The 24,764-nt window shown below is 44.7% G+C and overlaps 1 protein-coding gene and 1 long non-coding RNA gene across 3 annotated transcripts in view; one reads left to right on the plus strand and one right to left on the minus strand.

Moving 5' to 3' along the window:
• LOC146435053 (uncharacterized) overlaps positions 1-21,744 on the minus strand; it is a 230,700-nt gene extending 208,956 nt beyond the window's left edge. Inside the window, exon 1 of the long non-coding RNA XR_014853124.1 lies at positions 21,590-21,744. This is a non-coding gene — a long non-coding RNA (uncharacterized LOC146435053). The remainder of the gene's footprint in view (positions 1-21,589) is intronic.
• CHST15 (carbohydrate sulfotransferase 15) overlaps positions 17,734-24,764 on the plus strand; it is a 44,170-nt gene continuing 37,139 nt past the window's right edge. Inside the window, exon 1 of one of the 2 annotated variants that reach the window (XM_085064628.1) lies at positions 17,734-17,875. The gene's annotated coding sequence lies outside the window, so the exon portion shown is untranslated. Of the gene's footprint in view, positions 17,876-18,214; positions 18,355-24,764 lie in introns of those variants that run through there. The other variant, XM_085064629.1, reaches the window with a different exon arrangement.

A 24,764-nucleotide genomic window follows, 5' to 3' on the forward strand; every position in this document is an offset into this window, starting at 1 on the left:
CCACAGAGACAATCAGTGCTAATTACATGCTCTCTGGCATCATTATGATTCCCTTGATTCTACAAGAAAGCCACACTCCCGCTCCTGTCATCTGTTTGGCTTCTTGCACCCTTTTCCAGGAGATGGTTCTTCAGGGCAACGTACCTGCTACGCACCACAAACATGCAGAAACACTCAGAGTGGAATTAAAATGTATTAGGGAGAGCAACAACATCAGCATGATTCAAAAGGTGATTGTCTGAGAGCAGGCGCTGTGTGGGAGCAGGGAGATGGAATCTCTTTCTCAGAATGATGCCTCTTGTGCATGCAGGTACAGCTCAGCACTCGAATACTCTGCTGCTTTTTAATGAATTGTTACTTCTGTTAGCCTGGCAGAGCATACTTAATTGAGAAAATCAGAATTTATTCCATTTTCTGTGCTGTTGGGCAGCTTTTTTCCTGTGCTCAGACCAGTTGCTGGCTCTGGTGATGCTGGGAGAGGAAGATGGGGCAGAGCTGCTGTCCCAGCCTGGCCATTTCTCCGTGGTTGTGGTATCCTCTGCATTCACTAGGAACACAGAAAAAGACAAGACCAACTTTTACTCTTCACTTCTTTCTGATTTTCTAATTGTAGACCAAAGTACTCAGGATGTAATGATTTCATTAAGAGGATTAAGCACTTATTTGAAATGAAAATTAAATATTTGGAGACAGCGAATACCATGCAACTGGCAAGAATGTAATGCTCATATTCTTTTTAAAATTTTCTATTTGGAAAGCACTCTGAAAAGATAACTTTCCCCTCTCTCAAGTTGGCTGTAACCCACAGGTGTGGCAAAGACCCCTTTATTTGGCAGAGAAAGGTTTTCACATCCAGGTACCTTTTTTTGACCATTTCCCCCTCTGAACTGAGCAGCCCTGGAGGGAGAGAATCCTAAGGAGGACCTAAGGAAGTCCTCAAAGAGGTCTCCCTTTCTTTTATTAATAGAAAAAACCCAATAAACAGGAAGGAGGTACATGTGGAGAGACCACAGTAGATGGAAAGAAAAGGGAGAAAAGGTTAAAGGGTGGTTAACAAATTTAAATGTGAATGTTTCCAGACTCTCTTGGAACTGGATGAAAGGTGCTGATCTCCTCCAGGCTATTCTCAGTGTTTTGGTTCAGGACTGAGATTCTGCATTATGTAAAGTTGGCTTTCCTGCCACAGTTTCACTGCTTCACCATTTCCTGACCTTAAAACCCAGAATAATTTAACTATTTCAACTGGTTGGCCACAGCGAGATCTACTGATAACTTGGAGTTAAGGCCTTTCCCACACTTAAAGCTTGTCAGCACAGCTTTCTTAATAAAATTATAAAATTATTTTTTAGCAAATGCCTTCAGTGGCAAAGAACTGTGCAGAACACACATAGAGCCATTTGGGTGAAGAGAACTGCTGGCTCAGTGTTGGGGCTTTTGTAGAGGAAGGTACACACATAAATGAAGATTTGAATACAGCCCTAAAAGTAGTGAATAATCACAGAATGGAATCCCAGAACCTGGATCCTAAATCCACCCTAGATATGAATGTAGGAACTTCAAGTTGGAGTGTAAGTGAGCACTGTCTTGGAATGAAAGGTCTAGTCTGAACACCTCATCAAAATCAAGGAGCTCATCCAAGGGATTTTTAAATTGAATTCTATCCATAGTTTTGCCTCCAAATCTGCAAGCTCACGGGTTATGAAATGTCAGCGCCATGAAACGCCTGCAGGTCTGCAAGCTCCAGCCTGTGCTCCTGGAAAGGATGTAATTTGTGTTTATTCTCACATCGCTTTTCCCAGGAGTTAATTGAACCCTTCAGTTTCCAGAGGCACTGGGAGAAGCCTTGTGCCTAAGGGTCAGCTTTTCCTATCAAATGACATATGGGAGCTGGAGATTCCATGGAAACTTCCGAGCCACATCCTCCAGACACCACCTCCAAGTGGATTTTGCCTGGATTTACTCTTCTGTCCCCACCTGAGTGCAGGCTGCAGCCACTGGAGGAACCGAAATGAGGAACAAAGACAGATTATGCAATAGAGCTGTGACATTTCTGCTCATTCTGTACCAATCTTTAGTTAAACAGATTCACTTCTCCTTATCTCCATCATCATCTCTGGAATTAGCCATGGAATCTTTACCACAATGGTCTAGGGTTTAAGTGGAGTAAAGGCTTTTAGGAGGAGAAAGTTTATCTTTTATTGGATTACTCTAAAAGAACAGATAAGCATCCAGGCATGCAAGTCTGAATGTTTGGAAAGGAATTGCTTGTTTAAGAGCTTGGCCTTTCCATCCAGCTTTTTCAGTTTGTCTGGTAAAAGTATTTTTCCTTGCAAAGCTTGCCATGGCTACTCCTGAAATGCTACACAGAAGTCAGGGAACAGCAATCTGGATTCCCAGTCAGGAGAGGCTCAGAGGCAATTTTTGAGGAGCTGGAATAGCAGCCACAAACATGAGTTACACGTAGGTCTCCTGGGCTCAGATAGGAGCAGGTCTGATTTTTTTTTGGCTGCAGACACTCAAGGCCATTCCTTGGCAGTGTTACAGGAGCAATATTTACACAAGGATGAAGGACAACTTTGTCAAGGCATTTGCACAAATTAAAAACTTTGTTTTTCCTTGCTATTATTTATAATAGCAGACTGAAAAAAAAAAAAAACCCAAACCAACCCAAAACAAACCCAACCCAAAGCTGATTTCCCTATGAAGGAATTTTAATTGGTTTTCATGGTAGGATTGAGTGACACTGTGGGTCCTTTCTCATGGACATGGGTGCTGGGTTTCCTCCTCAGACATGAGGAAAGCAGCTTGGGTCAAGTTTTATTTTGGGAATTCTGTACTGACAATGAGGAGCAGGGACTTTACATGAGGGATTTAAGCTGAGTGATCTGTCTTTGCTGAGCTGGAGAACAAGCCATTTTTTCACTCACAATATGAAAAATTTAGTTTGGCTTCAGGCTGATCCCTGAATATATGATAATGTAGATAAAAATTTCTTGAATTTAGCTTCAACTTTAAAAGAGTAAAGGAAAAACGAAAAGTCTGTATTTAAAAACTGTGGCCACATGTGGACCTTGGTAAGGTCTGTTGGTATTGAACACTGCTGGCAGCTGCTCAATACACAGGAGATACACTCTGTGCACCAAAGAACAGAAAAATAACAATGAACTACCCAGTTAACTCCTCTGATTGCTCCAGAAATGAACATAAGACATTACATAACTTTCTGACGTGATCTGACAGACCTTTCACTCTGAGGAATAAACTTGTACACCTGTAGGTTCACAGTGGATTAAAATAAGACAGTGTCCTCGGTAGATGATTAGAGCCACTTAGAAAACAGCAGAATAATTTTGTAGGTGAATGCTGGAATTTCTTAATTTTTTCTTGTTCTAGGCTGGAATAAAATGTTAACATTTGCTGATGTGAAAATTGTTTTCTCAGTATTGCAGTGTTGTTAAAAAACAAGCAAACCCAAAGAAAAAATGAAGATAACATCTTATTGAAATTATACATTGACAGATTCATCAATAAACTAGAAAATGGAGTCAAAATTGATATGTCACCTCCAACACTGCTGCAGCAAAACCAGCCTGGTCCAAGGCCTGCTCCATGTCTGTCTTAGCAAAGACTGTTGGATAGAGCCCCAGATGTTCCCTGTTCCTGCCCCAGCAGCACCCAGAGGGTGTGATACACTGTGAGCTACACCCTGATATGTTCTGTGGTGAAAAAACAAATTTTGGGGAGTCTATAATGTCCCTCTTTCTACTCCCAGCCCCACTTCCTCTCTGAAGTGCAGGTTTGATCTCAGCACTTCAGTTCTACCTCATGCTTGCAATGAAGCAGTGCTGGAAATGGTGGGAAACTTTATTTCTGTTAGACACAAAGGGTGGAGCTGGTCCCAGAAAGTCCATTTTGCTCCAGAGCTCTTTAAAGTGAGCAGCCTCAAGCATTTATTCTTGCTGACAGAGTTAGAAATGTATGAGGCTGTCAAAACCCAACTCAGATGCAGCGTTGTGTCTGTCACCGTGTTGGTGGAGTTTAGATAGGGATGAGAAAAAGAATTTGTTTCCTCGGCAGCAGAAAATTGCTTATTTTACAAGGTGCCACAGAGAGCGTTATCTACTTGGGATTTATGGGGTGGAGGCTTTAATAATGCATTTCAGCAGGAAAGGAATATTTGTTTTATGACATCCTTCCCAGGGTGATGGTTGGCTTTTAGATGTGCTGTGGCTTGAAAATTCCCAACGCACCTATCGGGGAGCTGTGGCAGCACTTAACCCCAGCAGGGCAGGGTGGCAGAGGGCTCTGAGCCCAGACTGCTCCCAAGGCTTGTCGAGGGGCAGTGTCAGGGACAGAGCATCGAGGCATTAAATGCAGCTCGTTATTTTGGACAGCACCGCTTTGTGTGGAAGCACCATTAGCAGCAGCAGAGGGGTTGGAGCAGTAAAAAGCCATTCCAGTAGGACAGCAACAAGATCCAGTCCTGTGGAGCTCTGCCTGTTGATATCTGATAAGAACACCAAGATACCACGAACCTTTGACCCAAATAAGGATGAAAACGATGCTGTTGCTGTCACACCGAAGGCAGAGGCTCAGCAAACAGCCTGTAATGTGCATTTTTTTGGCCGCCAGCAGCTCTGTCAGCTGGGTGGAACGGCCACAGCCGGCTGAGCAGGGGGGAAGCGCCGTGTGACAAACAGCCAGCAGGAGGGTAATATCAAGGAGGTGCACAGAGTTATTTGCTGCTTAATGAAGAGCCTCTCGAGGCTGAAAATTTACAGTGCTTTCACAGTTCAATTTTGTTGGAGTGGGGAATAAAAATCACATTGAGTGGAGTGTGGTGACGTTGTGTTGCACAGAGGAAGCAGCGCAGACCCCGCAGGCCCAAGGCCCAAAATTATATTGACAAAGAAAGGCAGGCCGGGAACACGAGCCAGCAAAGGTCAGCCAGGGCATAGCATGGGGGTGTAATTAGGCCACTAATTAGATTCTCTAGGGCAGGCTGGGGAAGGAAGAATGCTTTACAGTAGAGAAAGGAAGGGAAACATTCCCGGCCCGCTGTCAGACAGGTCCCTTCAGACCGATCTGCCTTGTGATTGCTGAGTGGAGCCAAGTCCTGGTGGGAATGAGGAGCAGCCTGAGCAGCTGGGGTGAGATACAAGGACCTTGTGCCACGTTTTCTCCACCTCAGAAAAACTGAAGTTCAGAGGAGAACCTGCTGTGAGTCCTCCACCATCCCTGGAGGAAAGTCCTTGGTAGAACAAGTGGGATCAAAGCTTGGTTTTGGTGAAGGGAAATTAGGAGTGGAGGTGTTCAAGTCAGGAATCTTAAGTTACAAGCCACAGTGCACTCATTATCTCTCCATAATGTGTAGGAAAGAAGAGTAAGATAAATTAAAAAGGCTGAAAATATTCCCTGGAGAAAACCAGGTCCCCAGTGAGTACAAGAAGCTGAATTCATGTCATACAAACACTGCAAGTTGATTTTCTGAGGTGGAGTCCCTGCAGAATCACACTCCCCACTGACTTCTGCTTGGCTTCATCCTGATCCTCTCCTCCTGGTCAGATTTAAAAATCACATTTCATCTTATTTTTCATTTCCCGGGCTGTGAGATCAGTAGTCTAGTCACACATAAATAAAATCCAAATCTTCTTTTGGTACTGTTTTTGTTGTTATCACAGAAAGGACTTGGACTGAAAAGAACATTTTACAAAAGATTGTTGATTCTGCTGGGATGGATCAAAGCTAAAGCTGTAACACTGAGGGAAGAGAGAATTCAAATAGAAAAGAAAAAGTGAAGGCATCTGGGACATACAATAAATGCATCACTTTACCTGTGATTTTTTACCCCATTCACAGGGAGGAATTGTTCCCTGTGAGGGTGGTGATGCCCTGGCACAGGGTGCTCAGAGAAGCTGTGGTGCCCCTGGATCCCTGGAAGTGTCCAAGGCCAGGTTGGACAGAGCTTGGAGCAACCTGGGACAGCGGAAGGTGTAGGGGAGGTGTAAATACCTGAACATTGGTGCAATGTATCCACAAATAAAATCAGTGAACTGTGCCGGGCCAAGCAGAGAGGAGGAAAACTGAACCTAATTAACATTCCACTCTACTGTTGTGGTGTTTCTTATTTCTGTATATCTTGAAAGTAAAATTTAGAGTCCAGATTATATTGAATGTACAGCATGGAAAATCCTCCCCACAGTCAATTATCTTCAGCATTCAAAGCTGATGGGAAACAATTTTTTTTTTGTGGATGGCCACTGGAAAGAGCACAATGCCTTCAATTCCACTGAAAAGAGTTCCCTATGGAGAAGTTGCACTCTCAAAAACCCCCCAAACTTGGTGGTGGAACTTTTCTGGTTGTGTCTTCCTGGAATCCACTTTCATTAGAATTTAAGTAAAGGTTCAATTCAATTAAGACCATACATGTCCTGTCACTTTTTTGGCCCAGCATTGGGGTGAAAAGAGGGAGACTTTGGATGAGACTTTTGTAGCAGCTAATGACTGAGCTGTGGTCCTTGGCTCCAGCACAGTGAATGTTAGAGGCTGTTGGCCCAGAAAGTTGATCAGAGGTCACCTTTTCAGCTCCCCAAAGCACAAAGCACCAGGATCCTCTGCTCAGCTGGCGACCAGTTGAAAAGGAAAAAATGGATTGTCATTTTTTTCAGGCAGCAGCCCTTGCCAGCCTCAGCTGCAGCCAGTGGTGAGATTCCTTGTGGCCTGAGGAAGTGTCCAGCAGAGCTGCAGGGAACACAGAGTACGGAGGAAGGGCTGCTCTCTGTATTCCTGTGGTTTGGGAATGCTCTACCTTCACAGAGCTGCCTGCCCGGCAGCCGGGGTCAGCGGCAGAGCGTAAAGCCAACCCCGATTTCTCCTGGGGAAAAAAAGAAGAGAAAAGTGGCAAGAATAATATTTGGTTGTGACATTGGAAATAGAGGGATGTGCCAGGAGGGAGAAGGAGAGGAGTGCCTGATTTGGGCAGAGTAGAGTTGCAGGGGGTGAGTGGAAGTTGGAGTGGAGCATCTTGCTACACCCCCTGGGAGGAAGCCCTGGCCAGGACAGCAGCAAGAGCTCAGCAAAAATGAAGCCTTTGGGACTAAAGCAAATATTTCAATGATGTTTCAATCAATGGGGCCACAACAATGATGGGTTATTTTTATTTCCTTGAAAGAAGCGGGAAATGGAGAGAAAAGGGGAATTTTATCACCCCCGCCTTCAAGAGATGTGCAGGGAGTGCAGAGGGAGCTCACAACACCCCAGTGGCTGCTGAGTGCCTCCCAAGTTCACTGGGCAATACTTGGTATTATTTGCAGGCAGTAATTGACAGCAGCAATTTAATTAAACAAAAACAGCAAGACAGTGTCTTGATAAAAGGGCAGACGACAATAATTTTCCAGAAATGGATCCCTCCAGCTCTCACTGAGGATAGACACTCAGAGCCCTTGCAAATTCTGATAAGTGACTTCGAGCCTGTGTTGTTATCTTGCTTTTTTTTTTTTTAATACTGTGAAGTTGTTGGGAGGAATAAAAAGAGCCAGAAATCTTTATTATTCTTCCTAAGGGATTCATTGCATTCTACTTTGCATTGCTTCACCTTATTACCAATTTTCATTGTACATGCTTTTAATAAATACTTATTGTTATAAAGATAATAACACTGTTATCACATTAATAACTTTGCAGTGGTGTAAATGAAAATGAATATTAATAACATTAACAGTGACCTTGATACCGTAGAACACCGGTAACTGGGAAATTTTTGAAGTGTTTTATAGCACAAAAAAACCTTTCTTTTCTGTTTTTTCTCTGCCAGCACTGGGAGGGAAAGTAGAAGAGACAGAAATTTAGATATTTGTGGAAAAGGCTCGGTGATTATTTCCCATTATAGATCACTGCAGTCTGGTTTATTAAAAATATCTTCTCATCCCCAATTCTTCCCTGAGGTATTTCGGCTGCCTACCAGCTCTGCAATGAATGAATGCAGACACCATATGGGCACTTGTCTTCCAGCCTGTGTGTGGGTCTTTTGGGGCTCTGCTCAGATTCCAGCAGATGGGTCAGACTGACATTTCTTTTTTGAACCAGAAAAGGAAAAAAAAAAAAGCAAGGGGCTACATTACCTTTCAAGGCAGTTCTGCGTCTTCTCATCCAAAAAGCTGAATGAATCAACCACAGGGAAATTTGCTCCCTTTTACATTGCATCACTTTGCATTAAAGAAAAAGTCACCTGCGAGTAAATCTTCAAATAAGGTGATTTTCCATGCCTCTGCATTTCCCAAACATTTTTCTTTGTTTGTATGTAGGGCTGAATTTGAGATTGGGAGCACATAGAGCTGAGCACCAAAATTTTTTGTATGATTTTTTTTCACCTGTGGTGACCTAAAAACTCCAACAGGAGCCACTGATAGCAGCGGTTGTATGTTCTGCAAGAGAAAGAATAATCAATTCTGAGCAAAGAACTCTGTGTCAGTACAAGAAGAGAGGAAATTCCAGTGTGCTGGGAGTGCAGTCAGAGGGAATAAGTATTGCAAGATTTCCAGTACTAAGCAGAGATTTCAAACTGTAAAACTAAGGGTTTACGTGAGGTTAAGCCTTGAGATTTTCAAATCTGAAAAATCTGATAATGTCAAAGTTATTGTCTTCACTGGGCTTTGCCCTGTCACATTGCTCATTTGCTTTCATAGTTTGGGGACATTTTTACACACTAAGGCATAAATTTAACAGAACAAACAGCAATGTAAGAAACTACAGATGGTAACTGCAGAGCAGCCAAGCATTGTCTCCAATGGTGAATTTAACTTTAGGGTTCCCTGGCTCAGCAGATGGCAGATTTCAGGCCTGACTTTGCATGGATATAACTTTCTTCAGTGCAATATTTTGGTGGGAGGTCAAATTCACCAAGATTTGTCTTTAGCTGATGGGTCCATTGCCTCAAACATCATAAGGTTGTCTGGATGTGGAACTCATCCTAAGTATTTGGGTTTGGGTTTTCAGTTTGGGAAGGCAGCTGGATTTTTAAACAGGATGGAGAGTGTCAGCCAACACCTGGCGACAGAAGTTACAAGACACATGAAATGAAGAATTTATTGTATATGATCACCTAGAATAATGTATTGCTTCTAACTGGAGGTGTAAATAAGGAAATGTGGCTGTAGCACTGCAAGAACCTGCACCAGCTCCATCAAGGACTCCTGCAGAGCTTGAGGAACTGTTCAATAGCCTGACCTCACTGTCAACATATCCTTCTTATCCACATTACCACAGTGCTCCTATCACTGGGCATGAATGAAATGTAGACGCATTTTACAGGAATATGCAGATCCCAGCATGCACACTCACCTCTCTACTTTGGCATCACTAATCTGTCTCTCTCCATCACTCTGATTTACAGCAGTCCTCAAAATGCAGACTAAGGTCTCTCAGTAGTGTTTATCTCACTGTCACTTTGTCACTTTGTCTTGCTTTTATGCCTCCAAGCAGGCAGAAGCTGGCAGCCTCTGTCTCCAGCATAAAAGTGGGTGGAATAGATTAAAAATGGCCAAAGGGTATTGTGGAAACCAGAGGTGTGAAGGAAGGTGGCCAAGTCTCCAAGCAGAGTGATTAAATATGGCAACGCAGCCTTGGAGGGTAAATGCAGCATCCACTGCCCACAAATAACACCATCATTTTACCATCCAGAAACACTCCAGGGAAATAAACATTTCTCATCATTGCCAGGAAAGCCGAATCATTAAGGAACAGAATGATGATGAAATGCAGCAAGTCTTGGTTCTTGAGCAAAGCACATTAGTTTCTGGGACACGAGGCTCATTTGTAATAGGGATCTAATTCATGTAATCAACACCAAGGCTAAACACTGAAGAGAAGATTTTCTGAAATAAAGATTGATTTCTGTGCCAGTCTTTCCATGCTAAACACACTCCCAAATTGCCTTTCTGTGTCCAGGAGCGGGTGCTTAGAAGCCTAAATATCCATTTGTGCATACCAACGGGCAGCTTGCCTGTGCAACCAGAAGAAAAGCAAGAGAGGGCTGGGTTTTCCAAATCCCAACTCCCTGGTGGTGCTTCTTGGCTCTGACTGTGAGCAGAACTGGCTCGGTGTGCTTCTCTGCCCTCAGTATTGCTGGGCAGGATCCATGAGGCATTGAAGGGCTCCATGGCAGTGCTCCGAGCCCTTTGGATTGGGATGAGGCTCTCTCTCCGTCTCATCTGCTCTTAGAGCAGTGCTTGACATTAATATTTCCCTTTTCACCACGAGTTCTCAAAGCCCTTTTCAAGCCTTATTAGGGTTCAAATCACACTTGAGGAGGATGCAGAGGTCCTAATGACAGGAGAAATGAGGACAAGAGGAGTGACTTGCTCAATGTCACTAAGTTGAAAAAGGAAGATTTGAGTCTCGGTAGTTTGCTCTAAGCCCTAATGAATAATAATGACTGGCCATATTGATAATTACTAGTGCTTTCACTGAGTTTAACACACACAAAGTGCTGCTGAAATGCTCATCTGTTCACCCTCAGTGATTGCTGGTGCTCTGCGTGGTCTCCATCCCACAACTCACTTTTTTTTTGCAGGAAAGCCACTGAGTTAATCAGATATTGCTCCACGGCGGGAAGCTGAGCGTGGAAAGGGTTGCAGGATGAGGCATGAAAGAAGATGTTCAGAGTGCCTGGCTCTTGGCATGTCACTCAGTGCCAGATGTAGGGCTGCTCGAGCTGAGAACTTGGTCTCCCTGGCTGCCAGAAGAGGAGCAAGCTCCATTAGAAACCCACTCAAAGCGTCTGAATTAGAAGCTGTTTCTCTCTGCTGCGCCTCTGGAGAGACGAACATTAAAGGTCTTCAGCTAGACATGTGAATATTCTCCCTTAAGTGCTTATTATTATTCCCATTTTGCAGGTGGGTGAACTGGAAAGGACGGGACTGTGCTAAATTAAGCGAGCTGCCTGCGCTGGTTGGGCTCCCTCTCTGCTCCCCCATAAAACTCCTGGAAATGTGGACGAGAGAAAAGAATGTAAAGCTGCATAAATCTCCAGGGGAATATGTTTAGGTTGTAAAAATACAGAGACAGCATGGAAATATCTCCAAGTGCTCTGGGAATATATGGTGAGTCATGAGCACCGTATATTAAATGGTCAACGCTTCTTCAACAGAAGCAATTCCTCACGCGAGACCACAGGAGTCACAGGAATTGGCTTTGCCCCAAACTGCCTGATTCAGCAAGATAGCAGCAGTGTGCACAAGCCCTGCTCTTCATGGTTCAGCTTTTAGGCACTGGGAGAAAAGGACAAACTGAGAGGTTTTTGATGGATTCAAGTATGGCAGTGTTTTAACTGTATGAGTAGAAATTAATCAGAAAAATAAAATGCAGTAAGAATGGGTAATTATAGAACCAAAGAATGGTTTGGCTTGGGAGGGACCTTAGAGCTCATCTCATTCCAACCCCCAGCACCTTCCACTGGACCAAATTTCTCAGCATAATATATGTATGAAACACATCCCTCCCATGCTATTTCTTCTGCTTGTTTTGTCTCTCAGTTTTCTGCCATCTCTGGCATTCTTCCCAAAGGCAAAATTCGGTTGCACTTGGGGTAGTCATTAAAAATTACCATCTGAGAAAGTGTTTATCAGCTCTATCACTGCAGGTGCACTGGAAGAATGATTGCAAATTAAAATGGCTTTGTAACAAGGCCTGAGTTAGCAAAAAGGAGGAAAAAAAAAGAGCAGAAAAAAGGTATATTAATTTTTCTGAAATTAGAAGATAGAATAACACTCAGAGGAAACATTTATCATTATGTCAGCACGGGGGTCTGTGATTGATCTTTTTAATAATGGTTTTCATAACTTTGAAGATAAAGACAGTTGGTCTATCTTGGTATTTTTCATAGTAGATCTAGCAAGTTAAATTACTTTATTTGTGTATCTCAAATAAAGGCTAATACAGCAAAAGGAGGCTTAGAAATTCATCTCTTTGCAGTTGCACAGGGTCAGAGCCCATCATCTCCTCCTGAAGGAAAAAAGCAGGATGGCACAGGCCATGTCCATACCAGTAGACCCCACAAACTCAGCATGAACAAATCAGCCTTAGGGCTTGAAATATTTATCCATTATGGCTAAAAGAAACTGTCTTTCTTCTTTTATACATATATATTATTTTTTTTGTCTAGCACTATGTTTGTCCAGAATGTAAATAATTTTTAAGGCAAGATTCAGATGTGCACACACGCAACTTGTATGTAAATGTGCTTCATGCCACAAGCTGGTTTTTTTTAATTCATGATCCCCAGTTGGAGGCTGGGATTTGCAAGGGACTTGATGAATGAAGAGGAAAAAATAGGAAAGAGTGGGGTACATAGAGAAAAGAGCCTATAAAATGCAGTTAATCTGTTTTTTCTGGAGGTAGACAGAACGCTAAAAATCACTTAAGGAAACAAGGCACACATGCAATCCAAGCACTCATTAGAACACATCCCTGATCAAATTTTAAATGCTTCATTTTGAATTCAGGGGCTGGAAGAGGAGTAATAAATGACATGAAAGTGGAAGCTCAGGGCACTGGAATGTGCATACAAAGGCCCAGCGACCTTCAATTCCCTACCAGTGGCTCAGAGACCAAATGTGACAACACAAAATAGAGCTGGGGAGCCACAGTTTGTGCATGTGACACAAAAGGAAAAATTGTTCTGTAACAGGAACTAAACACCTCCAGGAGTAACACCCTTCCCTGCTTACTCACCAGAGCAATGTGAAACCACAGGGCTGTTCAGATGGGAAAAGAGGAACCAGGAGCAGAGATCTTGTTGACTCCAGTGCGTGTCTTGAATCCAAACCACATGTGGAGGGGACAGAGAAGCCACCTGATCAGTTTAGCAGATCTGAGAGGTCTTAGAGCATCTTTCATCATTCAGTCTGTTGCTCAAGCTCTTCATTAATCAAAGCTCAAAATGCATTACAGATTTCTAAAGACTTTTTAATTTATTTTTTTATTAAAGCAAACTATTTTAACAGAGCTTGAAGCAGCCTGATGTCAAGCTCTTGGCTGCTGCCTCCCCCAGTTTTGTCACTGCTGTGACGAGCCCTGGGGTGCTGTCACCTCTCTGAGAGCTGCAGGAGGAGCAGAGTGAACCCTCAGACCAGCAGCACACGTGGGCTGCTCCTGGTGCCAATCTGAACCATCTCCATTTGTCTTCTAACTCATAACTCCTCCTCCACACCCCTTCAGACACTCACAGAGCAGGTTTCAAAGCTTTGCCTGCCCCAGGAATCACAACCACGAGCTTCCAGAAGCAGCAGGTTTTCACAAGCTTCTCGTTGCACGTGGTGCCACAAAAGAATTATGGTGATTCTGAGCACTGAACCATTTAAAATCTATTTTAATTGATTCCCGGCTACCTCACAACTCCAGCATATTGTTAAATCAGTGGTGGATAAAAGTAGCAAGAGGTAACATCTTCTGCCTTGCTGCAGGAGATCACATCTAAAACAAGGCAGTAAATTCTGGGTGCCTCATTGCCACCGAGATGCAGACAAATTGGAAGAAATTCATAAGAAGAGTAATAAAAATGATTAAAGGTTGGAAGAGACTGAGTTATGAGCGAAGATTAAAGGAACTTAATACGCATCACTTGGCTAAATGATGGCTAAGAGGGGAATGATACCCTTCAATAAGTACTTGGAGGGCGTAAAGATCACCAATAAAAGGGAACTCTTGAGGCTGCTGAAGGACACACAGCTCAGGATGAAAGGATGGCAGCAGGCAAAAGGCAACTGCATCTCGACTTCCATCATAAAAATCTCACAGAGCATTTGTGGGAAACCAAATTCTGCCACATTCGCCTAATCAAGTTTCAGTATTAATTTTTGCCTGTTCCAGGGACAAAGGCATTGTCTTCAATTAAAAGCTGAGCATGAATTCCCAGAGGCACTCCAAGGATGTGCATACCAAGAAGAATAATTCCCAAGCCAAGCTGGGAAAACAGCAAAAAAGGCATTCCGAGTGTTTGAAGGCTGATACACCCTTTACCCAGAGCTGAAGGATGTACAAGATATGAAATTAGTGATTTGAATGTGCCTGTTGCCAGGATACCAGGGGCAAAATGAGAGTAATAATGCATTTCTTTAAAATACACACATTCCATTAATTCCGGGGAGAATCACACCAATGTTTTAATGGGAGAACAGAATAGCAAATCTTCCTACAATTTTCTCACAGCACCAACTCCCAGCCCCGGAGCTGGGAGGAGAGCTGAAATAATCTCTGGGGGTGTCGGGGGGCTGTGGCTGCACATCCTAAACCCAGGCTGTGTCAGACAGCAGCCGTGCATCCGATGGGATGGGAAATCTGCTGGAACTGGGCTGAGCTGTGGCTCTGCTCGGCGGAGCAGCTCAGCGCCGGGAGCCCTGGAGCTGTTAAGTACAACATATCCATCACCTGGTGGTTTTCCAGGCTCACTGCACTGAAACTCCCGCCTGGATTTACAGGTCCCCACCCAGGAAATTATTTGCTTCCAGCTCCAGCCACCCCTTGCCTTTCCCTGTGGAGAGGGAATCCTGAAAGCAGCTCTCCTAGCAGATCCCTTTGCTCCTGCAGCTCAGGGCACCAGGGGCACAGAGATGTTTTGGGGAAGTTTTGGTCTTTTCCCGTCACTGCTCACATCCGTTTTTTGTGGAATTAGGGTTTGATGTAAGGATATTACTGTATGCTGGCACCCTGCAGCAACATCCCCTGAGAAAGGCTTTGGGAAGCAGTGCCTGGGGATGGAGGTCATGGGAAAAGAGCTCCCCAAAAGCACCCGGAGTGGGAAGCAAAACCTCCTCGGTCCTTGCGGGCGATGAACTCCTTCCTCTGCTTTATGAGTTTGGGAGAGAGGAAGCACAAAGCAGAAACATCTGCATTTCTAAGCCCTCTGTGTGGGAATAACCTAGAGATGCTGATGCTGTAATAGGCACGTGGAGGAAAAGCAGCCTGTTCCCCGGGATTAGCATCCCATTACTGCGGTGCTCTGAGGACACAATCTGATTTCTTTATCCCACAGTTAAATCTGCCTATAAATGCACAGCTCTGCTGCTGGCCAGCCCAGCCCCTGGACCTTTCCTCCAGATTTCTGCCCCAAAACACAGCCAGCAGCAATGAGAATGGACTCCTCTGCTTAAAAAGATCACCTTTTCAATCCACAGCTTGCACTACTAATTGTTTGCCTGCTTTTCAACACTGCTGAAGGACTCTCCTGTCTTTTTTACCACACAAGCCTGCTCAGAGCTAAGAAATATGTACAAACTTGTTTTCAAAGTGGGATGATTCTTCATATGTTGCAGAGTAAGCATGGCAACCAGCAGAAATCAGATTTACAGAGGTGGAGGTCAGGACCTTTCCTTTTATGAAAACCAATCTAGTCAGAGATTGCTCTACTATAATTTTTATAGTGCAACTTCTTCATTTCCTCCCTCTTTGAACTCTGAGTCGTGAGCATTAAAGGTCAGTCTCAGCTTTTAGGTTTTGAGGCGGTTTATTCTGATTTTTCCTACTCTGGCAATCATTACAAGAGCATGTAGTGACAGGACAAGGGGGAATGGCTTCAGACTGACAGAGGGCAGGGTTAAATGGGATATCAGAAAAAATTCTTTACTGTGGGGGTGGTGAGGCCCTGGCACAGGGTGCCCAGAGAAGCTGTGGCTGCCCCTGGATCCCTGGAAGTGTTTAAGGATGGGTTGGACAGGACTTGGAGCGGCCTGGGATAGTGGAAGGTGTCCCTGCCATGGCAGGGGGTGTGGCACTGGATGAGCTTTAAGGTCCCTCCAACCCAGACCATTCTTTGATTCTATAATTTTCACAGTTACACAGTTCCTGGAGAGGGATTTTTTATGCCCTAAAAGTTTGTATTTTCTTCCCCATCTCTCCAGGTAACACTGAAGACAGTCTGTAAGTGTCTGTGGGATGGGCAGATTCAACCTGTGTGGAGTGCCTGGAAGTTTGAGCTACCATGTGTGGAAAATACCACCAAGATTTCTACTCCAGCCGCTGGTTGGTGAGGAATAATGCAAACAGAGACTTCCCCAGGGAATGAAGATCTTGTTTTCATGACAGCTTCTTTGATTTTTTTGTTATTTAAAAATACAGAAAGAGGAAGGGAGTATAATTACACAGAAATCTGGCTAAGGATAATTGCTATTCAGAGCATCCCACGAGGCTGAAAAAGGCCTTGGAGGGCAGCATATTTAACTCATAACAGAAACACTGAATATGAGTGAGTATTTTATAAATCACAGGTTTCACCTCGTCAGGGTCTTTATTCTAGGTGGTTGTTTTACCTAAAAACCAGGTGAGAATCAGATGTGATCTGAGCAGAGATACATACACTGTGCTGTAGGGAATGTGTGCACGTGTGACTTTTAAAATCTTTTTAAAATTTTTATGTGGCCTTACAGGTGCACAATCACCCACCTGAAACCTTTAATCTGCTTGGCTCCCACTCGTAGCTGTGTAATTTGTAAACTTCTGCTTTGCATTTTACTATTAAGGTACATATGGTTTCACTGCAAAACAGATTCCCACAGAGCTGGGTGAGTTTTAGATGCTTCTGAAAGTTAAAACCAAAGATGGGCTTGATCACGAAAGGAAGTACTAAAATAGAGAATTCACGGTTCTTTCATGTTTAGCTAATGCTTCATCACTTCAAACTCTTAGAAATAATATTGCTGAGTATTAAACACATGGATTTAAGCCTAACAGTGTTGGGAGGGAAATAGGAAGAGTTTTCCTTTTGATACCATTGGCTTTGCAAGTGTTGCATTAAACCTGTGAGGGAAAAGGTGTGTGCTGCACCACAGAAGGGATGTGTGGATATCCCAGAATAATAACCAGACTGTGCATTTAAACATGTATTTATCATCATAGAATCACAGAACAGCTTGGGTCAGAAGGGACCTTAAAGACCATCTTGTTGCAACCCTCCTGCCATGGGCAGGGACACCTTCAGGTTGCTCCAAGCCCTGTCCAGCCTGGCCTTGGACACTTGCAGGGATCCAGGGGCAGCCACAGCTTCTCTGGGCACCCTGTGCCAGGGCCTCCCCACCCTCACAGGGAACAATTCCTTCCTAAAATTTAATCTCAACTTCCCCCCTGTCAGTTTAACAGTTTTTATATGTATTCAGTTTACATCTATTTATATATTTTGGTAGGACCTCTTGTTTGAGAGCAAACCTCACATTTATTGAGTAGAAGATTTTCTCTCCTTGGCCATCTCCTAGCTGCTGTCATTCCAAGCCCGGAGCAGGACGGTGATGCTGCCTGCAGCCTGCCAGGTGCTCAGCAAGAAGGTCTCACTCGCTCCAGCCTTGGCAGCATCCAGCAGAGTCTCCTCGGGCTGACCTTTGCCTGCACAGCGCATTCGGGATGCCGGTGCCACCCACACCCCGCTGGCTCGGAACAGCCCCGATTCCTGCCGGGTGCCTCGGGAACATCTCGGGAAGGCGATGGGCCGCTCCCGAGCCATCCTCCGGGCGGCTTTTGGGGACCGCCATGCCGCGGGGGCGATGCCCGGGGGATGCCAGCATCCCGCCCCGGGGGTTCCGCGGCGCATCCCCCGCCCTGGGACGGCTCTGTCCGCAACCATCCCCGCACCCCATCCCCGCACCCCATCCCCGGGGGCCCCGCCGGGCACCCCCCGCCCCGGAGAGCCGCGGGGCAGAGCCGAGCGGCAGCACTCCGCCTCCCGGGCTGCGCAGCGCGGCCGGGGAGCGGCGGGGCTGCTCCCTCCCTCCCCCTTCCTCCTCCTCCTCCTCCTCCTCTCCTCCTCCTCCTCTCCTCCGCCCCCCTCCCGCAGGGCAGAGCCGGCGGAGGCGGCGGGCGCGGGGCAGAGCCGAGCCGAGCCGAGCCGGCGGAGGTAGGAGCGCGAGGATGGGATGGAGTGGGATGGAATGGGATGGGTTCTGGGGGAAGGCGGGGGTCTCCAGGCCGCGGCTCCCCAAGTTCGGGGCGGCGGGACTTTGCGGGAAGTTGGGCAGCAGCAGCCCCGCGGGCAGCGCCGGGCACGGCTGGGCTCGGGGGGCGTGGAGCTCTCTCCGGGGGACACAGCAATGTCCCCGCTCCCCGCCGGGCTGGGGCACCCCCGGGCATCCCCCGAGCCGCGGCAGGAGCGGCTGTAGGCTGGGAAGGCACCCCGCTCCGGGGGACCCGCGGGGACAAAGGTAGCGCAGATGCTGTCACCTCCCGCGCCCGGCAGGTCCCCGCAGCCGCGGATGGCGCTGGGCTCGGGGCTTCGCGAGAGAAGACACTTGTAAAGGGCTTTTCTGAAAGAGCCATTCAGTCCCGGCAGCGCATCCCACCTAGGATCGAGCCGCGCACGGATGGTGCCATCCGCGGGTGCGTATTTTTGGGTGAAGAGGGGGATTTCTTAAATGCGAGCTGCTGGCTGTTAAAAATAGCTTCATAGCTGCTGAGAATGCAGGCAAGGTTCAGTGACGGGTTATTATGGTCAGAGTCTGTTAAGCAACAATTCACCAGCTGAACTTTGGCGGTCTCATACATGGGCTTCTCTTTTTCTTCTTCTTCTTCTTTTTTTTTTTTTTTTTAATTTATTTTCCTCTGCTGCTTCATTGTAATACTACAGCCGTACTCTGCAGAGATCTCACTGTCTTAGGCACAGACAGATTTGTAGGTTAATAGGATATATGAGAGTATTGCTTGGATGATGCATTCAAACACCTACCAAAGTCTCAGATTCAGAATTTTTTTAAAATCTTATTTCATTTATTATATCATTCTATGACCTAAAGTGCCCTTCACGTTGACTTCCTTGCATATGACATCAGAATGTTTTCACTACTTGAATTGTTAGCCAGACCAAAAAGCCATCATCATCATCATCATCATCATCTCCTGTGGAACAAACACATTCTTTTGTATTTTGTGACTTCAAAAAAAAAAAAAACCAGAGTGGCCAGCTGAGCACATCGCAGATTAAAATCTCAAAGTTTGCTGGAACTGTTCACGAAGAGTAAATATTTTTAAGGTTTAACTGAAAATCATATGCGCTCGTTTGGATAAACAAACACCTGATTGAACAGCCCTGCACTTGATACTAACTGGGGACTGCTTGATCTCTGGCAAAGAGGGAAAATTCCATCAATAAAAAGTCCCCACATGTACATGAACTATCCACATATATTTATGTCTATGCTGTTTATACATGTTTTATATGCAGACACACACACATATACACTCACTCATAAACAGTAAATCTCACTTAAAACCAGCAAACACAAATGGAGTAGTTGCCTTGAAGCCTCTTTTTGTCAGTGATTAAAATGTTGTCACACGTCTCGTGCCCTGAGAGCTTCTCTGCTGCTGCTGCTGGTGCCATTTCACTCTTGGGCATTGAGTCAAAGGATTCATCTGGCTCTTCACGTGCCAAAAGAAAGAAAATCAATTTGAATGCAGAAAGGAGGAAACTACTTGTCTGAAGATTTAACAGTGAATCTACCTTCTTTCTTTCCTTTTTTCTTTTAATAGCACTTAGATCCCGTGTCTGTGAGTGTAGCCATCGTGCAGTTCTGAAATCAATAACAAAACAGTTTTATGGTTCAGATTTTGTCATAGGAGGACTAATCTCAAATTCAGAGTGTTTTATTTGGTGGTTTGTAACAGGAGCATGATGAAACAGTGGAGATTTACATTGTAAGACACTTAATTCCACTAATGCAATGGAAGGCAGTAATGGATTTTATCTTCATTGCTAATCTAAAAGTAGGTATCTGGAAATCATATAAATGAGAAGGTTGATGCAGAGTCTCCTATTTGAATTATTTCATGTGGTTGAAGGGGAAGGATGAAGGTATGTAATCCACCAGCAGCATTAACAAGGACAGGATTATGTAGGCACAATCAGAGATGCAAATAAGGTCCTACTTACGTTATATTTTAACATTATTTTAAGCAACTTGTGGCAGGAGCTCTGTGAGAATGGGAAGTTTCAGTGGTGAGAGCTTTTGCTGGCAGCCCAGGTAATTTCAGTGTTACTGAACATGTTTTCAAAGATGGGCTGTGGCCTGGTGCTAAAGCATCTCTCAAAGCATTGGTTTATATTTAATATCAAGTGATTTGGGGGATGGCAGCAAACTCTGCCAAAGTTGATGAGCTATTGCTGGCCAATAAGGATTTCTTATGGAATTCCTCTGCTGACTAGGAAGGGAATCCTTCCTATTATTACTTTTCCTACTGAGTGCTTCCTTATACGTCCATGGAGCCAAATCTCACGATTGTAACTCAGTGTTGTCACCACTGTGCGCTGATACAATTCCTCCAGAGGTGAGCTGGCAGCAGATCTCTGAGCTCACCTGAATCCCATGTGGATTTAGGAACTTGGAACACCCAACTGTGCTTCTCTTCCAGTGCAGATGCATCACTTAGGTGAAGAAAGCTGTGAGACAAACAGATACCGATGTACCCCATCTCCCTCCTAATTGCTCCTGCAGTTAATGTAGATCCCACAGCCATAAACTCCAAGGAAATGTGCTGTTAAATCATTCAGTGCTGCTCTGGGTACTGATTTGATGTGGAGCACTGTTTCAAACATCTCAGAGGGTTTGCAGAAGCTGTACCCTGGTTTGGGCTCCTTAATTGCTGTCTTCAGACTTCCCTCTTCCCCTTAACCCACCTATTTTCCTCCATGCCTCACACAGGGAGAGGTAATTTTAAATTCACATACTCCTTGGCTGGACTTCTGTTGCTCAGCTGGAAGAATCCGAAGTGCTGTGGAAAAACATGGTAGATTTCCAATAGGAGAGCATTTCTTTCACTGCTTTCCCCCACAAATTAGTATTTCTTATTTATTTCTGTTTTCTAGTGAAGAGCCCTGTTTTTCTTGCTGACCAAGCATGGTGTCAGATCTGGAGTCTAAATCCAGCTATTCAGGGAAAGGACTCTTAGCTCCTGCAAGTTCTTACCTTGAATTGCACCCATCTCTCGACTTACACTGCAATTTCACAAAAATTAACTAATGATCTACAGCATTGCTGACCCATTCTCTTAAAAATCTGTGAAACTGATGGAAAACGTGTTGGGTTGTGTTTCCTGGGCTCAAAGACATGATTACCATTCTGTCCTGGTCCCTGGATTGGGTTTTTACAGGTGAGGAAGACAGGGAATCTCCTGAGGAGGTGCAGAGCAGGCGCCTTGCAATGGGAGCTCTGTAATCCTTTGATTACACAGCTGTGCCTGACATGCCACTAAACAGCACTTTAGGGGCAAGCAGTTAATGCAGCTTTTCCATGGAATATTTATTAATTTGTGTTACACCTGGTTGCCAGCAGCTGTTGAACGTGGCTTGTGAGCTTTAGTTTTAAGGGGTGTCCTGTGAGGGGAGATGAGCAGGTGATGCCTCACAAGGAGGAAAAAGAGAAATGTTGTCCTGGTGGGTGCTGGGGAGCTTTAGGAAGTGCCAAGGTAGCTGTGGTGGAGAGGAGAGGCCTGGTGAGGTGGAGAATGTGAACAGGAATGAGGGACATGTGGCACACTCTGTCCCACAGCCTCTGTCCCCTGCTGGCAGCGCAGCAGAGGTCACAAGATGGAATCTCAGATGGATTTGGTGGGAAAGGACCTTAAAGCTCATCCAGTCCACCCCCTGCCATGGGCAGGGACACCTTCCACTGTCCCAGGGTGTTCCAAATCCCATCCAGCCATGCCTTGGACACTGCCAGGGATCCATGGGCAGCCACAGCTTCTCTGGGCACCTGTGCCAGGGCCTGCCCACCCTCCCAGGGAGCAATTCCTTCCCAATATCCCATCTCTCCCTGCCCTCTGTCAGTTCGAATCCATTCCTCCTTCTCCCGTCCCTCCATCCCTTGTCCTCAGTCCCTCTCCAGCTCTCCTGGAGCCCTTTTAGGCCCTGGCAGGGGCTCTGAGCTCTCCCCGGAGTCTTCTCCTGGTGAACTTCCCCAGCTCTCAGTCTTTCCTCCCAGGACTGATCCTCCAACCCCCTGATCCCTTTGGCCTGGAGCACCTTTCCTGCATGAACCCTCCAACCCCAACCCATTGCCCTGCCTCTTCTCATTCCCAGCTCCGTCTTCCTAAAACTCCCACAACAGCTGGAGCTGCATGAAACACTTTTCCCCCAAATTTCAGAAGGTGGCTGCTGATTTCCTTCTGACCTTGCCAGAAATGTCCACGTAAGCTCCGGAGAGGTTTTTGGAGCTCCTGGTGGTGCGAACCTTCCCTGTTGGTTTGCTGAGAGCCCCTGCAGCATTGGGATTGCCTCCTGTGCCATGGGTTTCCTTGGAAATGAACCCAATCCTGTGGAGAAATGATGGGATGGAGGGGCAGGGAAGAAACACAGCCTTTTATTTGTTTATATGCAAGCAGCACAAAATACACACTTAATATTCTACAACTCACTATGCCATCATTTACTCACCACATAAGCACAGCATTTTATAAATAAGTGGGTTTTTATGCCCACTCTGTATCTAAGGTGGGTCCTTCCTCACTGTAAAAGGTGCAGATCTGTACCTAAATAGCAAAATACTGACATTTTTCATTTGCCTCACGCCTTCCCGTAGGAAAAAATAAGTTTCATGAGGAGATATTTTTTTTCCTGTAGAAAAACCTTGATTTTCAGTGTGGGTGAATGTACCCTGCTATCTTACTATAAATTTAGAAAAACTGATGAGAGTGGAAAAGGCTTTTGTATTATTATTATATATATATATTTTTTTTTTTTTTTAAAATTTTTTTTCATATATTGGTGTTTGGCTTAAATATGGCAATTTTAAGTTAGACTGGTAGCTTCTCAGGATTGCATGGAATAGAGGGGAGGTAATTTCTTTCAAATAATGGCAGTCATTGAGTTACAGGTGAGTTTGAGCTGGGAAGAACTCTGAGGTCAGACAGGAGCCAAGATAAAATGTTAAGTTCAAAGTCAGACAGAGGAAACAAGATAAGACTGCTTTGAAAAATGAAAACCTCTGCAAGACACAAAGGAAAAAAAAATAAAGATTTATGTGCAGCATGTGTAATTGGGAGATGGAAGAAGCCTGGTAGTGTTGAAAGAGTGCTCTGAGGGTGGGCAGCACATGGATGTGAGTTGTAATATTGGATGGTTTGTCCAATTTCAGGTCTTGGAACAATGTGGAGAAAAAGCACTTAATTAAAGTGCTTTAGAACTGGAACCACATTAGTGATGAGATACCAATAAATAGGAGAGACCTCAGGAAAAAAGTAGCAAAAATCAGGATTCTGGAAGGTTTTGCCCGTAATTTGGAGGAAAAGTAGGAGCCCAGTGTTAACCTTGCTGTGCCTAAATTGGGATATAATGGTCTGAGTGCCAGAATGTATTAATCCAAAAAAAAGGGACTCTTTGACTGGTGCAGCCAGGAGGTTTGTCTGTGTAAAGCTAGAAAGAAGAGGAAATGGAGAAAGATGGTTTAATAGTTTATTAGGCGAATATATCCTGTAATGAGATGGGTTTGCCTGCAGCCTCAGCTCCTCACAGGGGAGCTTCATCTCCTGAAAATCCTTTAGCAGCCCTTAAAACCAACACTTCCTTGCAAGCCCGTCAAATACCTTATCTAATATTTCTTCCCAGCCTCTTTGATTTTGTCTACTTTTTAGTTGCAATTCATCTTTTTTTTGCTCAGCTGTGTGGATATTAGATAATGTTAAACAGATATTGGTAATGTTAAGTAAATTAAATGGATAATGAATCTCAAATTTTCAAGTTTATAATTTTTCAGATGCATTTCCCTGTGTTAGGCTGGTGGTCCTGCTCCTCCTCTTGTCTCCTACCACTTCTCAGTGCTTTTTTAGGATTCCTGCTGTGCAGCTCTTCCTTCTGACTGCTGAAGCCTGAGGATATTTCCTGGGGCCACTTCTGGACAGGATTTTGGAAGAGGAGCAGGTTGAACACATCCATCAGGCTTTTCCAAGGAAGGATTAGTGACTCCCACTGTGAGATTCACACCTTTAGGATCAGGGATTCTCTGCTTTGTGTCTCCCTGGAGCTCCGGGCTGGGAATAACACTGCGACATCTGGGTTGTAACTGCATCTATTGCAAGCCGTAAAAATTCAGATAAAAACCCTGCTGTGCATTAAAGACTGCCAGGAGAAGCTGCAGCACGAGATGTAGTGATGGGCTCTTAATTTAAAAAGACAAAACCATGTTCTTCAGCACTCCAGCATTGAGTACTACAGCTTTATGCCCTGAGCAACTCATCGGAGCTGTTCGTAAAGTAAATAATTTAGATGAAAAGTTTCATAAATTATAAAGCTCTGAAAACAGTTTCTCAGGTTGAGGATTAACTTGCCTGAGGATCAGATAAGGATAAATCAGAATGAAACTACTATTGCACTTGACATTTAGTATTAGAATTACTTTGCAAAGCTATTTATACCATCTTTAAAACAGCTCCAGCAAGAAATGAGATGTGAGAGGTGAAAAAAGGAGAAGAGTGGAATCTAAGCTCATCCCTTCATTGAGGAAAGAGGAAATAATAATAATAATAATTTGTCTGATTTTAAATAGTGAAGGTTTTAACCCTTCAGAGTAAATTTTTGAACCTCGCTGAGGAGACCAACAAAATGAAAATTACACAGCAGAGTAAAATGCACTATGGATTGGTATCCATGGAAATCCCACGTGGATTTATCTTGCATTGGGCTAGATCAGGAGTAACTCAGCTTTTGGGTTTCGCTGGTGTGAGGAGGACCAGAATCCTGTGGGAGAGGGAAGAGTTTTCACTGTTTTGGAGGAATTCTGAGCCCTCTGCTCACCAAGGGC

The sequence above is a fragment of the Lichenostomus cassidix genome, chromosome 6 (genome assembly GCF_008360975.1).
Source record: "Lichenostomus cassidix isolate B80296 chromosome 6, HeHo_3.0, whole genome shotgun sequence".
Lineage (NCBI taxonomy): Eukaryota > Metazoa > Chordata > Aves > Passeriformes > Meliphagidae > Lichenostomus > Lichenostomus cassidix.